This window comes from Hyaena hyaena, unplaced genomic scaffold (genome assembly GCF_003009895.1).
Source record: "Hyaena hyaena isolate Hyena2069 unplaced genomic scaffold, ASM300989v1 scaffold_269, whole genome shotgun sequence".
In the NCBI taxonomy this organism is placed as follows: Eukaryota; Metazoa; Chordata; class Mammalia; order Carnivora; family Hyaenidae; genus Hyaena; species Hyaena hyaena.
The window spans coordinates 237,292-245,691 of record NW_024080896.1 but is presented as its reverse complement, the minus strand read 5'-3'; the positions used below and the strand labels follow the sequence as shown (position 1 = coordinate 245,691).

At 39.3% G+C, this 8,400-nt stretch overlaps 1 pseudogene; it reads left to right on the top strand.

The window, feature by feature from the left end:
- Positions 1 to 8,400, top strand: part of LOC120240823 — a 42,529-nt pseudogene that overhangs the window by 20,270 nt on the left and 13,859 nt on the right.

Here is an 8,400-nt window from a genome sequence, read left to right as displayed (position 1 = left end):
GTTTTGATGGTTTCCTGTCTCACGTTCAGGTCCTTTATCCATTTTGAGTTTATTTTTGTGTATGGTGTGAGAAAATGATGTAGTTTCATTCTTCTGCATGTTGCTGTCCAGTTCTCCCAGCACCATCTGTTAAAGAGGCTGTCGTTTTTCCATTGGATACTCTTTCCTGCTTTGTCAAAGATCAAGTTGGCTGTACACTTTGGGTTCACTTCTGAGTTCTCAATTCTGTTCCATTGGTCAGTGTGTCTGTTTTTGTGCCAATACCATACTGTCTTGATGAGGACAGCTTTGTAGTAGAGGCTAAAGTCTGGGATGGTGATACCTCCCGTTTTGGTTTTATTCTTTAGTATTACTTTGGCTATTCGGGGTCTTTTTTGGTTCCATACAAATTTTTGGATAGTTTGTTCTAGTTTTGAGAAGTATGCTGGTGCAATTTTGACTGGAATTGCATTGAAAGTGTAGATTGCTTTGGGTAGTAATGACATTTTAACTATATTTATTCTTCCAATCCATGAGCATGGAATGTTTTTCCATTTCTTTGTGTCTTCTTCAATTTCCTTCATAAGTTTTCTATAGTTTTCATCATACAGATCTCTTATATCCTTGGTTAGGTTTATTTCTAGGTACTTTATGTTTTTTTGTGCAATTGTGAATGGGATCAGTTTCTTGATTTCTCTTTCTATTGCTTCATTGTTGGTGTATAAAAGTGCAACTGATTTCTGTACGTTGATTTTGTACCCTGCAACTTGGCTGAATTCTTGGATCTGTTCTAGTAGGCTTCTGGTGGAGTCTTTTGGGTTTTCTATGTAGAGTATCATGTCATCTGCGAAAAGTGAGAGTTTGACTTCTTTTCCGATTGTGATGCCTTTGATTTCCTTTTGTTGTCTGATGGCTGATGCTAGGACTTCCAGCACTATGTTAAACAACAGTGGAGAGAGTGGACATCCCTGTCGTATTCTTGATCTCAGGGGGAAAGCTTTCAGATTTTCCCCATTGAGGATGATGTTAGCTGAGGTTTCTCATAGATGGCTTTTATGATGGTTAAATAAGTTCCTTCTATCCCGACTTTCTCTAGAGTCTTAATTAAGAAGGGATGTTATATTTTGCCAAATGTTTTTTCTGCATCTATTGACAGGATCATATGGTTTATCTTTTCTTTTGTTGATGTGATGTATCACAATGATTGATTTCCAAATGTTGAACCAGCCTTGTAATCCAGGAATGAATCCTACTTGATCTTGGTGGATAATTCTTTTTATGTGCTGTTGGATTCGATTTGCAAGGATCTTGTTGAGGATTTTTGCATCCGTATTCATCAAAGATATTGGCCTGTAGTTCTCTTTTTTTTTTGCCGGATCTCTGTCTGGCTTGGGAATCAGAGTGATGCTGGCTTCATAAAATGAGTCTGGAAGTTTTCCTTCAATTTCTATTTTTTGGAATAGCTTGAGAAGAATTGGTATTAATTCCATTTTAAATGTCTGGTAGAACTCCCCTGGGAAGCCATCAGATCCAGGGCTTTTATTTGTTGGGAGATTTTTGATCACTGATTCGATTTCTTCACTTGTTATGGGTCTGTTCAGATTTTCTATTTCTTCCCGTGTGAATTTTGGTAGTGAGTGTGTGTTTAGGAATTTGTCCATTTCTTCTAAGTTGTCCATTTTGTTGGCATATAATTTTTCATAGTATTCCCTGATAATTGCTTGTATTTCTGAGGGGTTGGTTGTAATCAGTCCATTTTCTTTCATGATTTTGTCTATTTGGGTGCTCTCTCTTTTCTTTTTGAGAAGCCTGGCTAGAGGTTTGTCAATTTTGTTGATTTTTTCAAAGAACCAACTCGGTTTCATTGATCTGTTCAATTGTTTCTTTGGTCTCTATGTTGTTTATTTCTACTCTGATTTTTACTGTTTCTCTTCTTCTACTGGGTTTGGGGTGCTCTTGTTGCTCTGCCTCTAGTTCCTTTAGGCGAACTGTTAAGATTTTGCACTTGCACTTTCTCTAATTTCTTGAAATAGGCCTGGAGTGCAATGTACTTTCCTCTTAGGACTGCCTTTGCTGCATCCCATAGAGTTTGGATGGTTGTATTTTCATTTTCATTTGTTTTCATATATTTTTTAATTTCTTCTCTAATTGCCTGATTGGCCCATTCATTCTTTAGTAGGGTGTTCTTTAACCTCCATGTTTTTGGAGGTTTTCCAGACTTCTTCCTGTGATTGATTTCAAGTTTCAAAGCTTTATGATCTGACAGTGTGCTTGGTATGATCTCAATTCTTTTATATTTATTGAGGGCTGCTTTATGTCCCAGTATGTGATCTATCTTGGAGAATGTGCCATGCGCACTTGAGAAGAAAGTAAATTCCTTGGCATCCATCTCTCAGGATGCAGAGTTCTAAATATATCTGTCAGATCCATCTGGTCCATTGTGTCATTCAAGTCCATTGTTTCTTTAGTGATTTTCTGTCTGGTTGACCTATCCATTGCTGTAAGCAGAGTATTAAAGTCCCCTGCTATTAGCACATTCTTATCTATAAACTTGTTTTTGTTTGTGATTGTTTTAAATATTTAGGTGCTCCTATATTCGGTGCATAGACATTTATGATAGTTAGTTCTTCCTGATGAATGGACCCTGTAATTATTATATAATGCCCTTCTTCATCCCTTGTTATTGTCTTTAATTTAAAGTCCAGTTTGTCTGATATAAGTATAGCTACTCCAGCTTTCTTTTGACTTCCTGTAGCATGATAGATATTCCTCCATTCCCTTACTTTTAATCTGAAGGTATCTCCCAATCTAAAATTTGTTTCTTGTAGTCAGCAAATAGATGGATTTTGTTTTTTTATCCATTCTGCTACCCTATGTCTTTTGATTGGAGCATTCAGCCTATTTGCATTCAGTATTATTATTGAAATATGTGGGTTTAGAGTCATTGTGTCCTTTGTGGCGTTCATGCTTGTGGTGGTGTCTCTGGTGTCTTCATTCCTTGCAATACTTCCCTCAGAGCGTCCCCCTCAGGATTTCTTGTAGGGCTGGCTTAGTGGTGACAAATTCTTTCAATTTTTGTTTATTTGGAAAGACTTTTATCTTTCCTTCTATTTTGAATGAGAAGCTTCTTGGATACAGGATTCTTGGCTGCATATTTTTTCTGTTCATCACATTGAAGATCTCCTGCCATTCCTTTCTGGCCTGCCAAGTTTCAGTAGATAGGTCTGTCACCACTCTGATAGGTTTCCCTTTATATGCTAGGGCCTTTTCCTCCCTAGCTGCTTTCAAAATTCTCTCTTTGTCCTTATATTTTGCCATTTTCACTATGATATGTCGTGCAGAAGATCGGTTCAAATTACATCTAAGGGGAGTTCTCTGTGTCTCTTGTATTTCAACATTTACTTCCTTCCCCAGGTCAGGGAAGTTCTCTGCTATAATTTGTTCCATGACTCCTTCAGCACCTTTCCCTCTCTCTTCCTCTTCTTTGATTCCTATGATACTGATATTGTTGCGTTTGACTGTATCGCTGAGTTCTCGAACTCTTCTTTCATGTTCCTGGATCAGTTTGTCTCTTTTTTTGTCAGCTTCTTGTTTTTCTATAATGGTGTCTTCTAAATCACTTGTTCTCTTTTCTGCCTCTTCAGTCCGTGCATTGGACACCTCCGGTTTATTATGTATTTCATTTATCGCATTTTTAAATTCATCATGCCTATTTTTGTTCTCCATGTTGGTTGTAGCCATAGTTTCTTTAAGATCCTCTATGCTTTTTGTAAGCCCAGCGATTAATTTACGATTATTGTTCTAAATCTTGTTCAGTTATGCTGCTTATATCTGTTTTGAGCAGTTCATTAGCTGTCAATTCTTCTTGGAGTTTCTTTGGAGGACAGCTCTTTCACTTTGTCATTTTGGTTAGTCTCTTGTTAGTTTTTTTTTTTTTTATGTTTTATTTATTTCTAGGAGAGAGAGAGAGAGAGTGTGAGCAGGGGAGGGTCAGAGAGAGAGGGAGTTACAGACTCTGAAACAGGCTCCAGGCTCTGAGCTGGCAGTCAGCACAGAGCCCGACACGGGGCTCGAACCCACGAATCGCGAGATCATGACCTAAGTGAAAGTCGGATGCTTAACCAACTAAGCCATCCAGGCGCCCCAGTCTCTTGTTAGCTTTAAAGACTTGTTATGCTCTTTGCACCTGTGAGCTCTTCTGTACCCAAGAAGACTCTTTGACTGTCCAGGGCCTATCCTTTCAGAAAGTGTTCTTTGAATGGTATCTCTTGGTCCCTCTTGTTGAGACCTTGGTTATTTTATTTTCCTACTCGTAGTGGTATTTTGGACTCACTTCCGTGTGTACTTTGGCTTGTTTCTTGAGGTAGCCTGCCATTAACAGTTCCGCTGGTCGCTGCTTCCCTGTTGCCAGGGGTTGAGTGGAGGGTGGGGAAGTGCCGCAGCCTCAGATCTGCTGGGGTCAAGCAGCAATACAACCTGAGTGCGTCTGGGGATCGTAGCTACTTCAGGTCCGCAGAGTCCGTGTCACCTCACCCCGCCGCAACCGCTTTACCGGCCGCTGCTGCTTCCACAGGCAACTTTTTGCTCACGCAGCCGCCTCTTCACCGGGTGCCGGCAGCACTTCACCAGGTCGCCGCCACCGCCGCTTTAGTGGGCCGATGTCGTGCGCACCACTGCCGCTTCACCCGGCACCGGGACCGCCTCCGCAGGCGTTGCTGCTGGTTCACCAGGCCGCCACTGCCATGGATGGTGCCGGGCGCCCAGCAGTTCAGTTTTTCCTAGTGCCTTCTGGGACCAGGGCACCTAGTTTAAAGTCAGCACCCCAGCCAGAGCTAAAAAAACACTGTCTTTCCAAGCCGAGGGTTTTTCTTTCTCCAGGGACGGTTCTATGAGCAATCTCAGCCTTTCTTTCCTTTCCCCTGGACTTGCGGCAGCTCGCTGCCAGTCGCCGGTTTATCACTCACCGCAGCTGCAGGCAAGCTGGGTTCCCTCCCCTCCCTCCGTGTCTCTGGTCCCGTCTGGCTTTTATCTTCCCCAGTTCGCACTCACACACTTATGAGGTTTCCTTCCCAGTGTACTCTGTCTCTTTCTCCTCCCAAACTCCTGTGGCTCAGTGTCCTACGACTTCAGGCCTTCTCTGTTTGAGAGATGAGTGCTGGCGAAATGTACGGTGCTTCCTACTTCTCCGCCATCTTGCCTCCCCTCCTCTTATTAGTTCTTTAAATGTTTGGTAGATTTCAGTAGTAAAGCCATCTGGGCATGGGCTTTAATATGTGGGTAGTGTTTGTTCAATTTCCACATATTTGTGAATTTCTCAAATTTCTGTTACTGATTTTTTTTAAAGTTGGCTCCATGCCCAGTGTGGAACCCAACTGAGGACTTGAACTCATGACCCTGAGATCAAGACCTGAGATGAGATCAAGAGTCAGAAACTCAGGGCACCTTTGCCGGCTCATTCGGTTAAGTATCTGACTTCGGCTCTGTTCCTGATCTCATGGCTCATGGGTTTGAGCCCCGCATCAGGTTCTGTGCTGATGGGTCAGAGCCTGGAACCTCCTTTGGATTCTGTGTCTCCTCTCTTTGCCCCTCCCCTGTCGTGTTCTGTCTCTCAAAAATAAAAAATAAAAATAAAAAATAAAAAAGTCAGGTGCTCAACCAACTAAGCCACCCAAGTGCCCCATGTTACTGATTTCTAATTTCATTCCACTGGGATCAGAGAAGATAACTGTACTATTTCTGTACTTTTAAATTTATTGAAGTTTGTTTTGTAGCCTAATAAATGGCCTGTCTTAGTGTTCCATGTGCATTTTAGAAGAACTTGGATTCTATTGCTGTTGGGTGGAGTGTGGTATGTGTGTTCATTAGGTATAGTTGGTTTGTAGTGTCATTTATTCATATCCTGTCTCTCCTTATTGATTTTCTATCTAGTTATTCTATTCATTATTGAAAGTATGATAATGAAGGCTCCAACTATTATTCTTCTTTAAAAATTTTTTTCATAGTTTAGTTATTTTTGAGACAGATGAACGTGGGAAGGGCAGAGAGAGAGGGAGACACAAAATCTGAAACAGGCTCCAGGCTCTGAGCTGCCAGCACAGAACCCGATGCAGGGCTTGAACCCACAAACCGCGAGATCATGACCTGAGCGAAAGTCGGACGCTTAACCAACTGAGCCACCCAGGGGCCCCTCCAACTATTATTCTTTAATTGTCTTACTTCTCCATTTACTTGTCCATTTTAACTTTATATATTTTGGGCTCAATTCTGAGGTGTGTATATGTTTATAATTCCTATACCATCTTCCTAATGGATATACTCTTTTGTCATTGTAAAATGTCTCTCATTATCTCTAGTAACATTTTTTAACTTAAAGTCTATTTTTGGGGTTGGGGCACCTGCCTGGCACAGTCAGTAGACCAGGTAACTCTTGATCCCAGGATTGTAAATTTGAGCCCTATGTTGGGCATAGAGATTACTTAAAATCTTTTACAAGAAATGTATTTTTGAAATATAATCACTTTCTTATGGTTACTCTTTGCATGAAGTATGAAGTAACTTTTCCATCTCCTCATTTTGAACATCTTTGTATCTTTAATGTGTGTCTCCTTAGCATATAGTTAGTTATAGCTTGTCCTTTTTTTTTTTTTTTTTTGTTATCTAGTCTGACATTCTCTGTCTTTTGTCTGGATTGTTAAATTCACATTTAATTGCTCTTATTTGATGAAGTTGGATTTTTGTTTGCCATTTTATATTTTGTTTTCTGTATGTCTCTTGTCTTTTTTGTTATTTTCTATTCCTTTTTTTACTGTTTTGCGGTATGTGAATATTTTTAATGTAACATTTTAATTCCTTTAATAATTTTTTTATTGTATGTTTTAGAATTTACTTCCTTAGTAGTAGCTTTAGGGCTTACAAAATACACTTGAATTTACCATTCAGTGTCATATAGAAAAGTTACTCCTATGTAGCTTTATTCTTCTCCCATTATGTGGTATCATTGTCCATATTACATCTGTCTATGTTAGAAACCCAGCAATAAATATATGTAGGCATTGTTTTTATATACTTATCTTTGAAATCGGTCAAGAGAACTTCAGTGTGTCTTGTAAGGTGGATCTGCAAGCAACAAAATCTCAATTTTTCTTATTTGGGAATATTTTATTTGGCATGTATCTTAGAGAGTTTTCTTGGATATGGGATTGTTAGTTGATAACCCTTTTCTTTGAGTAGTTTGGGTCTACCACCCACACTGCCTTCTGACCTGTTCAGTTTCTGATGAGGAATCTTATTGAGGATCCCTTGCCTTTCCAGTCTGGAAACACAGATTTCCCATTTTTGTGTGGGCATTGGTGATTTTTTTTTACATTCTACTTCTTTCTAATAATTATTATCCAACCTCAAGTAGTTTCCTCACATGCATCTTCAAGTTAATACTCATTCAAAAATGGAAGGAGGGGATCCTTTTGTAGATGTCCATAGCTCTTTCTCATTGCAGCTGATTTTTATTCTGTGTTGAAACTTACTGGGCTGTGATATGTGGTAGTCACTGCATATGTGTCATTCTTTCCCTTTTCTCATGAATTCCTGACCTGCACTGCCTATTGCTCTGCATCTAAAAGTTTCATTTATTTTGTATTGCTTTTGAATTGTTTCATGTGGGGGAGGGTAAGTTAGTTTCTTTTATTCCATCATGGCCAGAATTTAGAAATCTCCATTTGATTTTCTGAAATCCTATAAACGTGGGCTATTAGAATTCAATGTTATTTAGGCTTGTGACTTAGGGATTTAAGGAGGTCTTTTTTGAGCATCTGAAAATACTATTTTATTTACTTCCCTAAAGCAAGGGTCAAGTGGGTAGCATTACTATGCCAGTTGTAAAGCTGCACCTTCCTTCACATTCAGAATCATCAAAGCCCTTACCGTGAATCCATGTCCTAAAATATTTCCCATTTACAGGATATTGCTTTAAAAAACCAGAAGTAATCTTCAAGTTGGAACAAGGAGAAGACTCATGGTTATTAGAAGATGAATTTCTAAACAGAAGTTACCTGGGTGAGTTTTAGAGTACTGGCAGAAGATATCCCTGGGAAACTAAATCCAGAATAAGAATAGTTAACAGTGAGCACCTTTGGAATTTCAGAAATGAATAGATCCAGTAAAATATGGGTGTGGAGGGTGTAACATAAGGGATACATGTGATCATTTTCATTTTTTTCATATTTTATACTAAGTAAGGTTATAAAGGTAACTAAAGTGGAAGATTTCAAAGATGGGAAAAGAGAGGAGATAAACTAATTTGATCAGTAGTTGTGTGGTAGGGAATCACTAGGTATTGCCTAATTAATAAATAAGAGTTGTGTGAGATTTATAATGTAAGTTCTGTAAATGAACTATAAATGCAAAAATACGACCTTTCTTATT